At 38.7% G+C, this 20,524-nt stretch overlaps 1 protein-coding gene and 1 long non-coding RNA gene across 2 annotated transcripts in view; both read right to left on the reverse strand.

Moving 5' to 3' along the window:
* Window positions 1–20,524, reverse strand: part of LOC103241654 (serotransferrin) — a 73,506-nt gene that overhangs the window by 15,031 nt on the left and 37,951 nt on the right.
* Window positions 477–20,353, reverse strand: LOC140713494 (uncharacterized). The gene is made up of 2 exons (XR_012095584.1): window positions 20,249–20,353; window positions 477–10,604 (listed from the first exon to the last, which is right to left on the reverse strand). It is a non-coding gene; the product is annotated as an uncharacterized lncRNA (long non-coding RNA).

A 20,524-nucleotide genomic window follows, 5' to 3' on the forward strand; every position in this document is an offset into this window, starting at 1 on the left:
CAAACATTTAATCTGAATTTAATGTGGCAAGGGATGTGCCAGATGGATGCACGGAGCCATGCGGGAATACATAATGGGACGCAGAGTCCATCATGAGTTCAGAGAAAAGCTTCTGGAAATTCGAACTGAGTCCTGAAGAATGAGTTAGTATCTGCGAGTGGTTAAAGGAAAAAGAGGTGCTGTGCAGAAGAAAATGAGTATAAGAAATGATGTGCGTGGGAAAGCTAACTAATTCAGTGCCCCTACACTGTAAATCTAGGGCTGCAAACTCTAATGTCTGCATTAAAGGAAGCAACTAGGAAAATCAACGCCCAGGAGAGCTGGGGTTGTTGAAAACTGCAGAGGTTATTTCTGCTGAAAGTGGGGCCGACCGTATTCAGCCAGGTAGGTGTTGTGGGACCTGGGTGGCCAGTTCTTCCAGTTTTCAAGAGAAGCAATAAAGGCAGGTTTTTATAGGAAGCTTTCCACTTTTGAAATTTTGGTAGGTAAATGAAAGCATTCAAAAACTTGTGGCCCGAATAAAACACCAAAAGTGGCCAACCTCGAGGGTCCCAGTTCAGTCTCTGTCATTAAACAGGTGTCATTGTTTTAAAATGTACACATGATTTAATTTAATTGTATGACTGAGTAGAGACATGAAGATGTCCGTGTCACTGAAAGATTGAAAAAAGTTACTACAGTTCCACATTGCCATTGAAAAAGTTGTCAGAATCAAAATGGAGTCACTTTATTTATTTATTTATTTATTTAAATCAGAAAAATGGAGCTGGTGAAAGGCCATGGAGGGAGGGTTCTCATGCACCAATGCCTGATGACAAAAACTGTCACAAAAGACTGCAAAAACCACAACCTTGCACAAAGGCCATTGCAACCTTACACACAAAAAATATGTCTGTGAGGACAGCTACCCAGCAACTGCCTGTCCAGCCTACTACTGATGCCATCCTTGCTGTTTGATCTTTGTAGCCGAGGATAATTATCTCGAAACAGTTATGGAATCTGACTCTTTTTTTCTTTTAAAATCTTTGTCTTCCTTTACACCTCCCTGAATGTGCACATAGTTGAAATGGCATACATATTCCCATTGCAATGCCTATTTGTGAATAAACATTATTTTCTTTTAGAGCCTCCCTCTCTGCTTGTCATTTAGCTTGATAACACTTGGGGCCACACAAAACCTCAACGTGCACAGGGACAAGGAAAAAGAGGGGAACTGGCGTTGGACCTGGTGACTCACAGCTATTAATCCCAGCACTTTGGGAGGCCAAGGCAGGAGGATTACTTGAGGCCAAGAATTGAAGACCAGCCTGGGCAACATGGTGAGACCCTGTCTCTGCAAAAAAAACATTTTTTTAATTAAAAAATAATTAGCCAGGCATGGTGGCATATGCCTGCAGTCCCAGCTACTTGGGAGACTGAGGCAGGAGCATTTGAGCTTAGGAATTCCAGGTTACCGTGAGCTGTGATCACATGCCACTACACTCCAGCCTGGGCAACAGAGCTAGACCCTGCCTCCAAAAAAGAAAAAAAGAGAGGAACTGGGACTCTGCCTTTATTACTAATGAGTCAGCAAGTAGCTAGATAGAGACATTTTTGATTGGGCAAGAAGTGAAACACAGATGTTAAGGGTTGTGTTAGGAAGCTTTGTATATGATTTAGGCACACCCTCAAAAGCCAGGCCACAGGGGAAATGTAAACAATGTTGGCTGTTAGTTTGGCCTGGTGATGAATGGATGCCAAATCATCAATTATAAAATCTATAAAAATTGATTAGAGCAGTCATTTAAATAGGAGTGACAGGAGATGAAGCTAGAAAGATTGGCAGGAATCAGACCAGAAGGGATTTTGTATGCTATGTTGAGGATCTTAGAGTTTATCCAGAATGCAGTAAGAAGTTTCATTTGGGGTGACATAGATAATTGGCAGATCTATGGAGAACTAATACTTGAGAGAGAAAAGAAAACAAACGTCAGGCAGAGAGACCAGCTGAGAGCATTTAGGTAAAAGATGCAGTATTTAGGCAAAGGATGCTCAGAATCTAATACAGAGACAGAAATAGGTATGAAAATGAGGGCACAAATTTGAGAGATGTCTGAGAGTTAAAATACATGGGATGTGATTAGTTGGATATTGTGAATTAAGTAAAAGGAATGTTATCAAGGCTGCAACCTAGGTGGTGGGTGTGGGTGACTAGGAAGATGAGAAAGCCATTAAATGAATTAGGGACCTCAACAGGAGGGGGCTTGGGGCTGTGGATCCAATGTAAGAGGAGCCAGAATGAAAACTGTCTCTTTTCTATATGTTGTGTTTCAGGTGCTTCTGGGAAATCTAAAAACTTATGTCAAGCAAGTGATGAGTAAATGTAAAGTTCCACAAGTATACACTAGATTTTCATTTGGGAGTCAGGAATAAATAAGTGGTCATTAAAATCATGGAGAGCATGAAGAATGAGGAAAGGAACACACAAAAAAGCCTAGGAAGGAAGAGTCATTGGCACAGGAGTGAAACAGACATGTCCTATAAGTAGTCAGTAGCATCTTCTGTAGCAGAGAGACTCCTTTGACGAGGCTTTCAATGAGTCTGAGCTCAAGGGGATAAGCAAGAGATGGGGGAGTGTGGGGATGGAAGCAAGACTATGGTGTATGGGGAAGACAGTGGGGCATGAAGATAGTTTCTAATGTTAATGAGCACTTCCTGGTGCCAAGCATCATTCTGAATACTTTCAGTTTTGTTTTTTTCAGGCAGAGTCTCACTCTGCTGCTGAGGCTGGAGTGCAGTGATGATATGGTTCACGCCTGGGATTCCTGGGCTCAAGCGATCCTCCTGCTTCAGCCTCCCAAATGGCTGGGACTACAGGCACGAACACCATGCCCAGGTAGTTTTTTTATTTTTATTTTTGTAGAGACACAGTCTCTCTCTGCTGCTCAGGCTGGTCTTGAGCTCCTGGGCTCAAGCGATCCTCCTGCTTCAGCTCCCAAAGTGGTGGGATTACAGGCATGAGCCACTACGCCCTGCCTAATGTATTAATTTGTTTATTTTTCACACTGACTCATTTTCTAACTTTACAGAGGGGAAACTGGAGCAGGATTGAGTAACCTCCCTAAGGATATATAGTAATGAGCAGGCTTGGGATTCATCCCAGGCAATGGGCTTCTATCTACTTAACTATATGCTTTAACATAGTAGGATTCATTTTCAAGGCATTTTTATTGATAAAGGTAGGCGATAGGAACTCCAGATCAAGGAAGGATGGTTAAGATGTGAGGCTTAAGTAAGTAAACCAACTACTTTATTTTAAATTACCAATTTCAAAACTATCAGAACTGGCAGCAGTCATGCCACATTCCATTTCTCTTATTTCTTATGGTCCTAACCCCTGCTCTGTATTCACCACCCAAAACACACATACACACACACATGCCTTGTATAATATAACCACTGATTCCTCTTTAGAAAAATCACTGGATATTACCATTAGACCTCCTGACTGGGGACTGAAGATGCAGGGAAGAAGGAAGGGCCAGACACAGAGAGTTCCAACCGTAACTGTCTTAACTCTCTGAGGATATTCGGTCAGAGCTATGTGAATGGAAGAGGGCTGCCATGGTGGTGAAGTTGGGAAAGGAAGAAAGAAGGTTTAAGAAAACAGACTTTTTTCCTTCAGTATGTTTCCTGGGCAGAAGAAATGTGCACAACTCCCACACTCAGAGAGAAGTGAGCACCCCCATTCTCAAGAATGAGCAGGAGGGGTGAGATTAGTTGCTTCCCTGTACTCACTCATCTTCATCAGGAGCTCTGTGGGCACAGATGCAAAGGAAAGACATGCGATACTGACTGCTGCCCACTGGTAAGTTTTTAGTTCTTGATTCCACTAGCAGATGGAGAGTTACAATGAAACCAATATAGTCAGGGAATTTTTCCCTTCTCTTCCATAAACTAAAATGTGCCACTCACCAGACACCTTCTTCCATCTGCTCCCCAAAGCTCCAATGTACAATGGAACATACCTCAGACCTAGGGACACCAATCATAGGATTCCCCTGCTATGGCTTTAAAAAAAATGTTTAGAGGATTTTTAAAAACAGAATTTAACACATGCTTATTACATTAAAAACTCAAGCAATAATGAAAGCCACAGATCACCTCCATTTTTCTACCTATAATATCGGATAAATATTATTTCAGACATTCCTCTGTACATATGTACTAATAAGAAGGCTTTATGGATAAGAGCAGTAAATACAAATGAACACATTATTTTTAAAGAGATTATAGTATGCACCTCTGTATTCCCCGTCCCTGAACAGTGCCTGGCTCATGGGAGGCACTGGTCAACTGTTGAATGAATGATCCCAGGCCTACTGTGTCCACTGCCGTGCCCCAGGCTCCTGTCTGACACCCTCCTGGTTCACATCCCTGCCTTAGTGGGTTTGAGGATGTGTCACCCTAGCCTAACAAATTTAATTTATAATTTTAGCTTCTTCGAAAGTGGGATCTGCTGGTAAGAATAATTACATTTGAAGGCCAGGCATGGTGGCTCATGCCTGTAATCCCAGCACTTTGGGAGGCTGAGGTGGGCAGATCACAAGGTCAGGAGATCAAGACCATCCTGGCTAACACAGTGAAACCTCGTCTCTACTAAAAATACAAAAAATTAACCAGGCATGGTGGTGGGCACTTGTAGTCCCAGCTACTTGGGAGGCTGAGGCAGGAGAATGGCATGAACCCAGGAGGCGGAGCTTGCAGTGAGCTGAGATCGTGCCACTGCACTCCAGCCTGGGCAACAAAGTGAGACTGTCTGAAAAAAAAAAAAGAATAATTACATTTGAATAGAGTCACCATTTAGGATTTTCTTTAACATCATTCAATATTCTTAGTCAGATACAAGTAGGATCAGTCGCCCACATCCATCAATCACACTTTGTCCACAGACATCTGGCCAGACAGCTTGGGCAGCTCCCTCCTGTCTCCTAAAGGACGGAAGGGGAGAAAGGTGAGTCTACTGGAAACACCAGAGGTCCTGACAAAGAGCTTCACTTCAGAGCTGACTTGCTCACTTGATTGCACCATATCTAAGCTTATTCAGCTCTCTGATACTGTGGACAGTCCCACAGCATACATTGTAACAATGTAATCATCCATTCTTCAGGTGTAGGCATAGGGAGGATCTGGCTCTATACCAAAACTGCTGGCTCTTAGCAGGCACCCACTTTGCACTTATTTAAATGCCTTGATCTTGGAAGGAAACACCTGGAGGTCCTGGGCGGTCCCTATCTGCTGATGGAGCAGCACAGTGTGAACAAATGATGCCTTATCCTTTTGAGACCAAGGAGGGGGATTTAAGGCCAGGCCAGATTACAGCCCTGAGCCTCAGTCACAGGCAGCCTGGTACTACAGAGGAACAGTGCCACACTTCTAGGTTCTCTCCTGGGGGAAGAAGGAAAATGGTGTCAGCCATAGCTGTCCTGGCGTTACACAAAGCGTGCTGTCATTACTGCTCACTGGCATGTGGAAGTGCACATGCTGGCATTACAGTGATGTAGACGAGAAGAGCCACCATGGTGTTCTACAAGGGAACATTCCACTCACTTCTGTTCATCCTTCCCAGCCTTTTCCACCCAATGGCCTTTTTCCTTCACATTCAAGTATAACTTTGTGTCTGTTAAACACAGAAGGGGCCTCTTCTACTAGAAGGGGTCTCTTCTACTTTAAATCCTTCCTGATATTAACAGAATCTAGCTGGGACCTTTGTAGAATTATCTGGGCATACTTTCCTTAGACCTTAAAATACACAATTGCATAATACCAGGAACTGCACAATTCAGATTATTTTACTATTTAACTTCTCCCTGAGAGCCACTTGAAAAAAGTAATTGAGGTAATAGATCTTCATTTTGAGAAGCTGAATGGTATATAAAAATGCAAAATTAAAATGATTATTTTGTTCTCTGTCCTTCCAAGGCTACTGCTTATATGTAACTGTCCTTTCACACACACGCAAGCATATATGTTCATGTTTTTTATTCAAATATATGATTATATACTATACATCTGATTTTGAAACTTGTTTTACTGAACCACCTTTCCCCAGCAGTTCATATAGCTCTACTGCACTCTCTGTAAATGCTGCGGGGTATCCCAGTGTTGAGATATGTCCTAAATTACTCTGGTCCTCTAATGATGGAAATTTAGGATTTCATATTTTTTTTTACCTTATTATAAACACTCTGTGAGAGTACTTCCGTGGGATATATTCGTAGAAGTGCAACCGGAGAATAAAGGACATATGCATTTGAAGGATAATAGATTTGGTGAAACGTCCCTCTAGGGAAAGATTTCTCCAATCTAGAGTCACATCAAAAGTAGTAACAGTAACCGTTTTCTCTATTCCTTTCCCACCTCTGCGTGTTAGCAGTTTTATAACTTTAGCTGATCTAAAAATAAAAATGCATGTTCTCATGTATTCTATTTCTTTAATTATGAGTGAGTCGCTTCCTATTTTAGATGTGTGTTGGTTCTATGTATGTTATCTAGTAACTGTCTCTAGTATTTTTTGCCTGTTATCACAATGTTCATCTCTTTTTTAAGGTTTTTAAAATATCCTTTATTTTTTAAAAGCTAACATGTGCATTTTAGGAAACTGGAAAACACATGAAGCAAAGAGCAAAGTCATCCACAATCACAGGCAGTTTACAGTTTGACTTGTCCTTCTAGGTCCTGTGTGTGTATAGACACAACATCCAAATTTATAGGATTGAGATCATGCAATTTTATGTGTCATGCTTTTTTACACATAACGAATATTTACCAGTTCAAAATCCTAAAGCTATATGAGTATTTTGATAGTCAAGAAAACACTAACCAACTCAATCTATTAAGAAAAAATATAATCCTGCCTTTCTTGGGACAAAAATTTTATAAAAGACAAAAATGGCATCACACCTCCAGATAAAAGCATTGGCAGAGTTCCAATTAAAATACTGCATTCCCTTCATGTTCAATTTAAAATGAAACATAAAGCAATAGAATACACTAAGTATGTTTCTAAGAGAATTCATTAGCAGATCTATACCATTAAAATATTAGCAAGAAGGTATATTTTCATTGAATTACTTAATGTATTCCTATGGTACAGCCAAAAGAGATGCACATACACATCAGTGGCTATCATCAAAATGTAAATGTATATCTGCATATATCTCTCCCCCCTTTATACTTCCTTTTGCCCCTCTGCTGCCAACGTAATGAACAAGTCCTGATATACACTGCTCAGTGGTGGTTTAACAATTCCATGTCCAACATGCATCTTTTCTATCGATTATAACAAAAATATATTTACAAATTGGCTAATTCACTAGCTCTATTTTTAATCATACATTGTCACTTCAGGACATTCATAAAGGTTAGGTGTTCCAAAAAATAAACTCTGTCCACAATAAACGCAGGCACTTTACTAAAATGCTGACAGACCTATGGCTGTCATCTCAAACTATCTTCTGGATATGGAGATACTAGCGAAAAGCCCTTTCCTTCACCCTTCCCCTTCTCCCTCTTCTCCCATGCCAGTGACTAAGTACAGGACTATGTCTAGCTCCAAAGGTAGATTAACAAAGGTTACTCCCAGAAGACACGTCTTCCTAAAAACTAACAAAAGGACATTTATAAAGGGATATTTTACTACCTCTACTTTTAAACTACCTTGAGCATTAAGACTTGTTTATTCTTTAAAATACATCAATATTAACTAAAATTCACATACAGAACAATGGCTAGACCATCTGAACTAATCTAATTCACAGGCCCAGAACGCTTCTCCCTGCATACTTCCTCCTCCTCTCGCCTGCCGCCACCCAATGAACGGTCAGCATCAAGTTTAAAAATTCCATTCTCAAATGCAACCAGTCCTAGGAAATAACCACCACCACAAAAATGCATAAAGGGTGTTACTTTGGCCCTCTATTTTTAATCTATATTGTGCAATTTAAAACATCTAGAAAGACTAGGTGTTTTAAATAGGACTTGAGTTTTCCACTTTATACACAGTAGCATTGAATAAATGGTGCACATACAAAGCACAAGCTAAAATTTGAATGTGTCTTCTAAATAGGAACATGGCCTAGAACCCTTCCCCTTCCTACCTCTATCAATCCAGTGGACAGGTATAAACATCTCTAATACTTAGAGGGAATTTTAACAATTCTACTTTTGAAGTGTTTTTAAGAACAATATTTCCTATGAATTTTAACATAAAGTGTACTCAATGCATTAGTTTACTAACTCTAGTTTTGTTATACGCTGCCAACCTCTTTAACATCCAGAAAGACTAGATATTATAAATTAGGACACCATCCAATGTTATGCGATTGGGATCATACAGTATGTATCACGCTTTTTCACACATCATGAATATTTACCAATTCAAAATCCCGAAGCTATGTAAATGTCTGTTTATATACACAGCAAAGTAAAAGGAAATGCAGATATAAGGGACAATAGTCAATTGTGTCATACTGTAAACACACTGGTATAAAGCCCTTTGCACTTTCTTTTGCTCCTTCTTCCCTGAATCAGCATAAATATAATGTGAAGTGGTTTGATCAATTTCTAAAAGACAATATTTCATATGAATCAAAAGGGTATCTACAAAATGTGTTATTTGCTACCTCTACTTTTAACATACTTTGTGCACTTCTAAACCTCTAGAAGACTAGATGTTTCAAATAAGGACTTAATTTTGTCCACTATATGCATAGTAGTGTTACCACTGGAGGGTGTCCAGGTTCTTGGCTTCTTGAACAAATAATTGGATAAAATGCACAAAGCAAGGAAAGAATGAAGCAACAAAAGCAAAGATTTATTGAAAACTAAAGTATACTCCACAGGGTGGCAGAGGGCCTGAGCATAGGGGCTCAATAGCCCAGTTACAGAATTTTCTGGGGTTTAAATACCCTCTAGAGGTTTCCATTCGTTACTCAGGGTATGCCCTATGTAAATAGAGAAGGCATTTCCCATGATAGCTGAAGTGTTTCCATTTTATTTAGTTCTAGGAAGTCAGCATGCATCTGTCGTATATTCCCTGCCTCCAGACCGTATTCTTCTGCCTCATTTCCTCCAGAGATGTGATCCCCATAAATCTTTATGTAACTGCTGCATGCTGGCTTGATGTGTAGTCCCTACCTATTGAGGATCACAGAACTCCTGCCCTGCTCTGTCTAGTGAAGGCAGGGTGGCTCCCTGATGGCCAGGGGTGGTGGAACCAGCTGGAACTTTTGTTGTATGATCATCTGAAGCTTTATGGTCTTTTGGCAAGAGGAAATGAATTTGGTTAAAAGATTTAATGGGAACTTCAGAGGGTGGATACATATGCTATCAGGAATGTTTGTTATAGAGATTTGTAGGAGAAAAACAAAACCTGGCCTGTGGTCTGTTCTAGGATTTATGTGTTTGCTTAAGATCTTAGCATAGGTGACTCCATTTTGGTTTGGTTTAGTCTGTTGGGGCCTAGCGCATGAGCTCAGTCCAAAAAAAAATGGCTTCCCATAATTTTGTTTTTAAAAATTCCCCTTTTTTGGTCAGGTTCTCACTTAAGTGAGAGTGTGACCAAAATTTAGGGCCTTACTTAGCACCACTCTCAGTTACCAACATTTTGGGTTTTTGGTCTAAGCACATCATTCATAGGTTACAGTGTCCTCATGGTCGCACATTTCTTTCAATTCTTGTCATTCCAGTTTAAGAGAGACCATTTGACATTCTAGAGATGGTTGTATGCAAACATTTAAAACCTTTGAGAGAATATAGCACACCAGGGAGACTATTATTATGACTATCAGGAGGATAATACCAAAGTTGCGAGTACACTCCTTATCCAGGGTCCCCATAAACCAAACCTCCTAAACTCAAATAGATGAAAGAATGAGCTAGATAAAGAGTCTACTCACTCAACTAAGCAGTCTCTTCATCAATTCGCTACAACTGAATCTCGGTAATACCTGATGTTTTCTCCATAGGCCTTGAGTGCTGGCAGCTGCACAGATACTCTTCTGTTTAGCCAATTCTATTATTTAGCATAACTTTCTTAAGAGAATTTAGTCTATTATATAACCATAACCTTTATAGTAAACTGCTATAGAGCCTATTGTGAGGGATACATTTATAATCATTGCGTCTTTTATTCCAAATCATGGAAAAGGAACCTAAAGCTGGCTGCAAAATTCTTCACAAATAAAAGTATACCCCATAAGTGTATGCAACAGATCTCTTTTCCACTTCTATTTTTCATAGAGGCATAAGCAAGGAAAAAATATTCAAAGGTAAGAGTCTCATGATAATAGAGAAGTCTTGATTCATGATCTTGGGAAAAGCTGTTCACATCAAGGATGCCATCTTCTTCTTTGAGAGAAGCTTCCCTGGTTAGCCTTACCTTAAGGGTTCCAATGGGTGTACAGTTCCAAGAGTGTGGAGGCACTCTTCTCAGTTGTGAGATCATGAACCCAAAGTTCAAGGTCCAGAAGTTTTGCTGTAGTGTGGATGGCAAGGACAGTCTTTATCTGATGTTCTCAGAAGATCCAATCTTCGGGTTCTAGGTTGTGAAGGAGTTGATTGTCCTTAGTGAACCATAAAAAGCTGTCTTTACCTTGTGAAAATACATGGTGGCATAATAACTTAGTGTTATAACATCAGCCCTCTTGCATAGGAAAGCTTTTATACAACCAGAAAACATGCACTGAAAATAACTGAATGAAATCTCTCTATAAAATGTTTAAAATGGCCCATCAGGTGACTGGATGTACCTGAAGCTTTTATTATTTTCCCAGGAATATGGGACCAAACATTTGTTATAAACTATTTTAGCAATTTATAAGTCACCACATCAATATATTCAATTTGGATCATTTTATCTTTTCCATGACGAGTCATGTAATGCAGAAATTTTACTAACAAAAGCTTTAAGGACTGAGGAAGGAAAAGGTGGCCATCCTGGTTCTCCATGAGTTCATGCTTAATTAACATTAGACTTATATCCTCTTGAATACCAGTTGTTTCCCCAAATTAGGTGCATAACACTGATAACTGATGGGTTATTGTAAGTATTTTGATTTAGATGATGGAATGTATTCAAATTGTATATCTAAACAGTTTCAGTATCAGCTAATTTAGCATGAAAATCTGGCAAAGTATTTTCTTGGTATTTAATTAATTTTTGTTCTAGTTGGATTAGCAGTTTTATAACCCAGTCAGTCTTTTCATTAAAGTTCCAGCAATTCTTACCTAGTTCAAATGACATGATTCTAAACTTATTAGAAACTTGTATTCAAGAGTGCTTTTTAGGATTCCTTCCAATCTTTTATGAATCTCCTAAAAGATACCATATTCTAGGACTTTGCATGCTTGTGAAGTTTTCAGAAACTGCATCAGTATTAAGCAATTAACTGTGGAAATGACTTGAAATAGTTATACTTAAAAACATAATTGACAAGGAAATTTGGTTATTTCTGTGGTCTACAATAACAATAATCATAATTATGATTGATAGCATATACTCAGACATATTAGAATTTTAGAAATCTCATACAATTTTGGAACATATATTAATATTATTCACTAAAATATAACCTGAAGAAGATTAAATTTTTTTTATTTTTGACAATGCTTCCCATGTAACTAAATATGCCAAATAATTCTGTTTACCTCTCTTTTGGATGCTTCAGGGGCCCTCTGCAGCATCTCAAAATTAGAGGTTAGAAAAGACAATTTTGAAGCTGAAATTTGATTTTGGGAAGCCTATTAAATATGTTAAAAGATTTAAAACACTCAATATTATGAAATAGAATTCCAAGTTACCATAGTCATTCATTTAGCAAAATGATGACTCAAAAATGTGTTAAAAGGCAAAAACCTTTACTTGTTGATAGAGGGAAGACTTACTTTCCAAACAATCTGTCTCTTGTCTTTCCCTTCCTTTTTTTTGGTGTGTGTGTGTGGGGGGGGGTAGTTTATTCAAAAGGCAAACAAAAATATTTCATTATCTTTTAATATTGCATGAAAATCTTGTTCAAGAGAGAAAGTCAAATTTCACCTTTGCGTTAGTGTACTATTAATGTCAACCCCAATTTTTATGAAAACCTTGTAGACATATCTTTCCAATCTTAATCGGTTTGACCATAAGGTGAGATTCTCATAAACCTTATATAACCCTTTAGAAATTTTTGTTAAAGAGCAGATCAGTGCTTTAAGAAAACCCTGTTTGTGCTTTTATTTTGATGTTCAATTTAAGGAAAAACCAGAAAATACCCCTTTAAATTTAGTCAATATGTTCACACACATAATTTTTTACAATATTAATTTTTATAAATCTTCCACAACTCATTCAAACTTTTAGCTCTGTCTGAACTTAAAACAATCCTTTAACCCTTTAGGCAAAAAAACAAAATCTACATTCCCATGCCTTGTTATAATCTTTCACTGAAAATGCATTCACTTTTCTTACATACCCTGCATGTAAAACTGTTGCTTCAGTAGTCTCACTTACGTGTTATGATGTTAACTCTTATGGAGTTTTACTTTTGGTGAAAACCTTAGTAAGTTCAGTATTTTAATTATATATTACGTGTGGAGTCTAGGACCCGGACAGAAGTACACATAAGGTCTGACTCTTTCCAGCATCTATCTAGCTGTAAAGCAGGCAAGTTGTACAGTTAAGAGTCATAGTGGCATTTTATGAAGCATTTAGGAGTCTTAATCACCGTTAAATTGTGTATTTCTTGCATACATTCTCTTTTGTAAATTAGTTCATGACTTACACAGACCATCTATGACATGCTTGGACTTTCTAACTTGTCCTAAACATCCCTCTTTTCTAACAACCACTTATTTTACTTTAGGACAAGAATTTACGATATAAAATCCTTTCTTATATAAAATCTCCTTTCTTTATAACTTTCTTTGCATAGCTATGGGGCATAGCTAATTCTATTTGTCCGCAGGCCTTATCTAGAATCTAACGCTCCAAAAGAAATTGAGCAATTTTTAAAAGTCAAAGAAGCAGCTTATGACCTTAAAGCATTTCACAAACTGAATATCTGACCTGCATAATTTAGACTAAATATTTGCATTTTGAAGATATTTTTATTTTACCAATAATCTTTAAAACTGTCTTTATTTCCCAAAGATTACTTAAGTCACATGAAGCAAATAAAAGGCATTACATTTTTTACTTTTCTGACAAAATATTTGATATAAGCTCTTATTATTATTAAACCAATTAATTGATGCTCTTTTATAGTACACACACAGCACATATAAATATACAGACAGAAGATAAAGGACTCATTCCCTAAGCCAGGAATTGAACCCTAAACCCAGGCTGCCATTGTGAAAAGAGAAAGCATGGCCACATGGTTACAAGGTCAAGCTCCCAAAGACATGACTGATCAGTCTGCTGGGATGTCTTGAACGGCAGGCCTATGGGGTCCTAAGCACACATTTTATTCTAAGGTACCCCTCTTTATGACAGAACAATACAGAAAGACACAAAGTACACCAGATTCACTACAGTTTAAGACCAGCCTCAGAATTCTTTTTTTGTATTAATCAAAACTTTACAGAGGAAATAAACAGTGACTTTTACCATTCATTTAACCAGTTTGTACAGAGAGACAGAGACCAGAGTCTGGCTGGTAAGAAATTCTTACCCTTTTGCCAGTATGCCATGTTTCTGGGTTCTGTCTCCCAAAGTGGCCCTAGGAACCCTGCTTGACTATATGCAAACAAGCACATTGCCATGAATTAAGAATATTCACAGATAGTTTATGAATTTTGGAGAAAATGGGCAGAGAGAGAAATATGACTCAAATTCTGTTTATGAAAATATACTCAACACATTTAAAGTATCAGGAAGCCTAAAATCCAACAAGTTAGTTAAAGGTTAAAAAGCTAGTGTGCTCCATCAATTCCTTGCAGCCTGACAAAGGTAGCCTAGGAATTCCAGATAAATGGAACAAATGATGACTTGCTAGAAATGCACAGGGAACAAAACAACTATTCACAGAACCAAATAAAAGCCTTCCACTAGAAATTTAAAAAAAAAAAAAAAAAAAAAATATATATATATATATATATATATATATGGTTTTATATATGCATACACAAGCAAAGCCAGAGGAGAATAAATAGCAAACAAATGAAAATTAGAAGCAAAAACAAATAGGAACCCAACCCTAAATTTTTCCTTCTCAATCTACCCCGGAGGCTACAGTGTTTACCCAGGGCCCCCCAAAACCCACATAATGAATATTTTATTTCTGATACACAATTCAGTATCCTTAAGTTCACCAATATCACCATACATTCTGTGCAATCAAGAAATACACTCTAGGCACATAGCCAATAAGTGCTCCAGTGCCAGCACTGTCCACACAAAACAGTAAACAGTGTGAAGCAATGCAAGCATGTATGTGAAATTTGGCTTCATACTAAATCCAGCTTCATGCTTAACTGTATTAAAAAGGAATTGCCAAAGTGCCAATGCATTTCTTTACAATGCTTATTTTACTTTAATCAGGACTAAGAGCTTTAACTATGAAAATGTTAATTAGCCAAATGTCTCCAATTCTCTATTAGGATTTATTTATTTATTTATTTATTTTTAATTTTTTTTTTTTTTTGAGATGGAGTCTCACTCTGTCGCCCAGGCTGGAGTGCAGTGACCGGATCTCAGCTCACTACAAGCTGTGCCTCCCGGATTTACGCCATTCTCCTGCCTCAGCCTCCCGAGTAGCTGGGACTACAGGCGCCCACCACCTCGCCTGGCTATTTTTTTTTGTATTTTTTAGTAGAGACGGGGTTTCACCATGTTAGCCAGGATAGTCTCGATCTCCTGACCTTGTGATCAGCCTGTCTCGGCCTCCCAAAGGGCTGGGATTACAAGCGTGAACCACCGCACTCGCCCTCTATCAGGTTTTAAAGAACATTTTATTATCTAAACTTTTTCCACATCTTTCTCCTCTACTTACTGGTTCCTTAATATGTTGTTTCATAAGTAACCTTTTCAAATCTGTAATTTGAACTAACTTTTAGGTAACTTCTAAATTAGACAAAATTGTTCTTTTTCTCACTAATAACACAACTTTTCTGGCATGTTTTGTATACAGAATTATGTATTAACTAGAATTCTTATCCCTAGTAACCTAAAACTTTAGTGAAACGCTAAAAAGCAAGAAATCCTGAACTATCAGATACAGGAATTTATAGATAAGAACAATTCCACAATTTTAGAAACGTATTTCCCCATATCACAACCTTTCTTAATTGGAAATGACCCAGATATTAAATGAGTATCAGAAATAATTTTAAGACTTTACACAAAACCTAAAACATTTGTCCCATTTGCTGTACTCAATTCTTTCACTTTTAACAGTTTATCTAGATTACCTCTGTAAACTGAGATATTAGACACTATCATTTAAAGTCAGTTATTTCCTTGTTAACCACGTTTTGAATAGCCAGTGAATATTAGGTGCTCACCAAAACCTAAGTAAGAGCCTCAAAGTTAAATACATAGGTATTTTTGCCAGTTACCCAGAAGATTTAGCTAACATTAAATTATGCCCATTTGTCCAAAAAAAAAAAAAAAGACACACAAACCAAGATCATTTTGTTTTGGCTGGGTTTATAGTTTTAGAACCCTCTATGCCAAACCCTAACACCTCAAAATATCTAGAAGAGACAAATATAAAATCCAGACAAAAATGTATACTGACAATTTTGAAGGCATTTCTATTTTTACTTTACCAGTAATTTTAAAACTAGCTTGTTTAGGAAAGTTATACTTAAGTCACATGAACTTGAAAATTGCTTAGACTTATTTACTTCATTTATGAGTGCTCTCTTATTTATAAGCCAAGACATAACATATAACAAGTGTGCATACAAATAAACACATCTAGACATGTATATACACACACAAATGAAGATTCAATAGCTTTTACCTTGGAACCCTAACCATGAAATAGCAATACAAGCTTGCCAATTTTGCTCTGTTTACCCAAGAAGTAATCCAATGAAGGCTGTGAACCATTATGTCAGGTAAAGCAATTTCCATGGCAGTTTGATTTTTTAAAGGCCAAACCTCCCCAGACTCGAAAGAACACTGGGGTCAAACAGCACCAAAGGAGAATATCACATACTAACTAGGCCTGCCCCTGCTTAGAACAGCAGCACCAAAGCCTGTATACATGCAACTGCATCCCACTTTCCCATTCAACAGCAAATGCCAGATTCCAAACCATACTGGGGCCAAACAGTATTGCAACTGCAAGAGAAAATTCAAAGGAGGGTTTAGTACTAGTCCTTAGAACTGCTGCCAAGGGCATCCCATTTGGAGAGGCTGAGGTCTGGAGGATCCCCTGGGGAATCCCCCTTTGGGGTCCAGTCTTAAGAGTGTCAGGCATCTCTGACCTTAGGTGGGCACTAGTGCCGCTTTGCATGTTTTCCCTCCAGAGGCAATGGCCTATTGTGAGCTTTCCTTTGGTTCCTGGGTGTAATCACTAATGTTTAGCATCTTTATCATTTGATAAGGCCACGCTATCCCATGCTTCCTGTTCCACTAGAGTGATAGCCATGAACTGTAATGACAGGAGCTGGAAGCTGGGTAGGCTTCTTTTGTCCTTAGCCAGTCAAGTAGGGTAAGGGAAGAAGTTAGCATAGAAAAGAAGGTTTCCGTCGCCTGAAACGTGCAAGTTCGCCCTGAGCTGCAAGTTTGCCCTGAGCTGCAAGTTTGCCATGAGCTGCGCCACACGTAGGAATCAGGGATCACAACCAGAACAGACAGAAAAAAGTCCTTCAGGGTGGCCCCATCCAGAAACCTACAGTTGCCTTCGTGTTTAGGTGCTGCCCACCAAGGGTCCTGAGTTGGAAAGGAAAAGAGAGAGGGAGGGAGAGATTCTCCTGTATAGAGTGGAAAGGAAAAGATGAAAAATCCCAAACTTTGGGCTTACCTCCTGGCTGGCTTGCCAAAATACGTTACCAGTGGAGGGTGTCCAGGTTCTGGGCATACTGAACCAAGAATTGGACAAAACACACAAAGCAAAGAAAGAATGAAGCAACAAAAGCAGAGATTTATGAAATGAAAGTATGTTCCACAGGGTGGGAGAAGGCCTGCACTTAGGGGCTCAAGAGTCCAGTTACAGAATTTTCCGGGGTTTAAATACCCTTTCAAGGTTTCATTGGTTACTTGGTATACACCCGATGTAAATGAAGAGGATGAAATAAAGTTACAAAGTCGTTTACTTGGTATACGCCCTATGTAAACAGACAGGATGAAATAAAACAGTCATTTACTCTGTGTATGCCCAATGTAAATGGAAAGTATATTTCCTCTGATAGCTGATGTGTTTCCATTTCATTTAGTTCTAGGAAGTCAACATGAATCTGCTTTATGTTTCCTGCCTCCAGACCCTATTCTCCTGCCTCAGTAGGGTTGAATGAACTACACACATGGTTGTATCTTGAAGTGTTTTCTAAATAGGAACATTCTGATCTAGAATCCTTCATTTCTTCCAACTCCTCTGCACCACCAACCTGGTGGATATGGGCCATGTGTCACTTAGAGTTGATGTTATTTCACTTTCAAAAGTCCTTTTCATAAGATAGTCTTTTTATAAACTTTAACACAAAGTGTACAAAATGTGTTAGTTTACTATTTTTGTCATACATTGGCCACCTCTTTAATATCTAGAGAGTGGATATTTTTAAATTAGGACTCATTTGTCCAGTATATAACACAATCTATAGTATAGCAAAGTTACATGCAATGCATTTAACATATAGGGCAATGGATAAACTGAAATTTTCTAGTACACAATAGCAAAACACCTTTTGTAATTTCTTCCCTCTCACCTTCCTCAACTGAATGAGCAAGTAACATTGTTCACAGAGGTGATTTAACAACCCCACTTTCAAACACAGTATTTCCCATCAGTTTTTAAAAGCTATTTACAAAAAGTGTTATTATACTATTTCTACTTTTAAATATATCAAGCATTTCTAACTATCTAGAAAGACCAGATATTTCATATAACTTTCCACTGTGTACATAGCATCGTAAAATAAAATTGCATATGTAACAATGGCTATAATCTGAGGTATCTTCTAAATATGACAATTTTGACCTTGAACCAGTCCTTCCTCATTTCCTTCTCTCTGTCTTCAATCCGGTGGACAGGTACAGGCATTTGTAATGCTTAGAGATGGCTGAACAAATTAATACCCAAAAATCATTTACAGAAGACAAGCCTTCCTATGAATTTCAACACAAAGTGTACAAAATGTGCTAATTTTACTAGATACTTTGTCATACACTGGCAACTTCTTAAACATCTAGAGACCAAATGTTGCAAAATTAGGACTCATTTGTCCATTATGTACTTTACACACACAGCAAAACAAAATGCACAAAACATACAGAAAAATGGCGAGTGAAATGTCCAAGTATGAACACACTAGCCTATTACCTTTGGCGATTTCTTCCCTCCCATTTCTAAACCATTAAACAAGTATAGACAGTACTACACTGCTCACAGAGGTGGCTTCACAATTCCACTTCCAAAAGACAGTATTCCCTAAGAATTTTAGCAAAAAGATATTTACAAGGTGATATTTTACTACCTCTACACTTAACATATGTCAGGCAATTCTGAACATCTACATAGACAAGATGTTTCAGGTAAGAAGTTAATTTGTCCACTATATGCACAGAAGTCTTGAATAAAGTGAACACATGTAAAAACAGTTATGACTGACTCTTCCAAATATGAACATTCTGGGCTACACCTTCCCATCTCCGTCAACCCACTGAGCAATAATGCTCAAATTTTCAGAAGACAGTCTTTCCTGGGAATGATAAAACGAAATGCACAAAATATATTAGTTTACTAACTCTACTTTTGTCATACACTGGCAACCTCTTTAACATCTAGAAAGACTAGATGTTGTAAAGTCAGGACTCATTTGTCCTTTATATACACAATATACCCAGATAAGTAAAACAAAATGCCCAGACATGAGACAATGTTTAACCTTGCCTCACTATAAGCACATTGGCACTTCCTTTCCTCTCTCCTCCCCTGAACCAGTGCACACAGGTGCACTTTGGGCGTACCTCCATGCAACATTTGGTAAGCCCAAACGTCTTTGGGCTTACAAAAGGTGTTTTGCTATTGTATACTAGAAAATTTCAGTTTATCCATTGCCCTATATGTTAAATGCATTGCATGTAACTTTGCTATACTATAGATTGTGTTATATACTGGACAAATGAGTCCTAATTTAAAAATATTAACAGGTGGTTTGGCCATCCCCCCCCCCCCCACCACCAAAACAACATTACATATGAATTTTAACAAAAAGATTTACAAAATATGTTATTTTACTACCTCTAATTTTAACATAGGCATTTCAGAACATCTAGAAAGAGTATAGTTCAAAAAATACTTAATATTGTCATCTACATATACAGTAGTGAGAAATAAAATGCACACACAGAACAATGGTTGGAATATGAAAATGTCTTCTAAATATGACCAGTGTGGCACAGAACTGTCCTATCTTCCTTCTCAGGTCTTCTGCCCCATATCCCCTAACCCAGTGGTCCCCAAACTCTTTGGCACCAGGGACTGGTTTCAGGGAAGGCAAATTTTCCATGGAAGGTAGGGGCATGGTTTCAGGATGAAACTGTTCCACTCAGATCATCAGGCATTATTAGAGTCTCATAAGGAGCATGTAACCTAGATCCAGGGGTTAGGGACTCCTGCTCTAACCCACTTAATAAATGTGGATGTGTGGCTCCTGCTGTCACTTCCAGAGGTGGTCTAACAACCTCATTGCAAAAAGTCATCTCCAGAAACCATTTATGTTCTGTTATTATTATTTTTAACAAATGGAAATTTACAAGATGTGTGATTCTCTAACTCTCATAAGTCGCAACCTCTTTACACCTAGAAGGGCTCGATGTAGCAAATGTTTTCTTCTAAAAGGCTGGGGGGAAGCTGAGAGCAGCTTTTTCATAGGATACACACGGGCCTTCTATAAACAGCCAATAATCGTCCCAAAGGTTGCTGGGCCTTTCCGATGGGCCTAATGGCGCCAAGTTATTCTTCCACTTCTGTTTTCCGGCACCAGCGTCTGGTAGAAGGAAAACCATCTGGGCGATGGCCGCTAACCCTTCCACCCCTCATTGCCAGACTCCCCTCACCTTCTGGGCCCATTAAGGACTTTGTCGGTTGTCCTCGGGACTAGGTGAGTGTCGCCCACTTGGGACACTGCGGCCACCCGAGTATCCGGATCTGCGCGACTCCACGGCCTACAGGGGCAGCTGAGCCTGCGCGTAGACCCGCTTTCCTGGCCCACCGCACCCCCTAGTGGCCTCCGCGGCGTTGGGGCCGCCTCCCTGCTTCCCGCCCTGCCACACCTGCTGCCACCCAGGGCGCTGCGTCCAGGCGGCTCGGCGGAAGCTTCGTCTGAGCCTGGC

The sequence above is a fragment of the Chlorocebus sabaeus genome, chromosome 15, assembly GCF_047675955.1.
Source record: "Chlorocebus sabaeus isolate Y175 chromosome 15, mChlSab1.0.hap1, whole genome shotgun sequence".
In the NCBI taxonomy this organism is placed as follows: Eukaryota; Metazoa; Chordata; class Mammalia; order Primates; family Cercopithecidae; genus Chlorocebus; species Chlorocebus sabaeus.